Genomic DNA, 1,161 nt, shown 5'->3' on the forward strand with positions numbered 1-1,161 from the left:
TCTTGTTGCCTCTCAGGCACAGCTAGATAGAACTATGCAGGGGTAAGAACAGGGAAGTCCCTGTGCGGAAGCAGCTGAGCAGGATGCAAAGAGAAAAGCAAAAATCAATCCATTCAGCTGGAGGTTATGTGTACGTGCTCTTTTGCCTGAGGTCCACCTCAGGGCCTTTACGCTGAGGAGCTGTAAGCCACGGAAGCTACTTTCTTCCCCGCACCCGGACAGACCACCCAGGCCCGATGCAGATGGCTCCTGCGAGACATGAAGGAGGAGGGATCTGTTCAGAGGAAACTCTTCACCCCGCGTGCTTAGTTCACAAGGTCTAATGTGGATCTCTGGGAGCTGCTGCTTTCAGATCTTTAATGCGCAAGGTGCTGTTTAACTGACACCACCTTTGAACCCATAAAAAGCCAGACCTCAAATGCCACAGAAAATCCTTTGAAAGCCACAGTTTTAGAAATGTGTGCCGCGTCACATTAGCGCCGGGACTGCAGACACTGCCCCAGCGGCAGAGGGGTGCGCTGGGGCCTGCCGTCTCTCCCGGGTGGCTGCTGGGCCGGCTTGCATCGCTGGTCTCGGTTCTGACTTGCACCAACTCCTAACAGGTAAAGGTGTCACACTGGCCTAGCTGAGGTCACCTTTGCCCAGGCAGTGTAGCAGGTAAGGACAAGCAGCCCCAGAACACAGCAAGCATTAAACGTGGGTTTGCCTACACCCAGAATTGTTTTAATTTTTTCCTTGGAGATGCTCAGTTTGATTTATTTTATGCTATAGACTTCACTAAGGAGTCCAGACGAGATCAGGTACAGACTCTGCTGATAGTACTTCTCACCTCTTTGCTGCACATTTTATTCCAGTCTGCATTTACTGTATGTTTTCAATAGGGCGAGAATTCCTCTCCTGGCTGAATGGACTAGATTTCCAGTGGCCAGTCCCAAGAGGTAGTTCACATGCAATTCCTCCGCTGTGCAGGTGTTTGTGCATGAATTTGCTCGCGTGGATGCAGGCTGCTCCAGAGGGTCATTTGACTAAAGGTTGCTTTATAGTACAGCAGCCCCTGCAGGATGGCTGCAGTCTATGAGCCTTCTCAAGCCAGCAACAGCTGACCTGGTGAAAAAAAAAAAAAAAAAAAACCACTCCTTCCTCCCCCCCCTTTTTTTTGTT

This window comes from Buceros rhinoceros, unplaced genomic scaffold (genome assembly GCF_000710305.1).
Source record: "Buceros rhinoceros silvestris isolate BGI_N320 unplaced genomic scaffold, ASM71030v1 scaffold15614, whole genome shotgun sequence".
NCBI lineage: Eukaryota > Metazoa > Chordata > Aves > Bucerotiformes > Bucerotidae > Buceros > Buceros rhinoceros.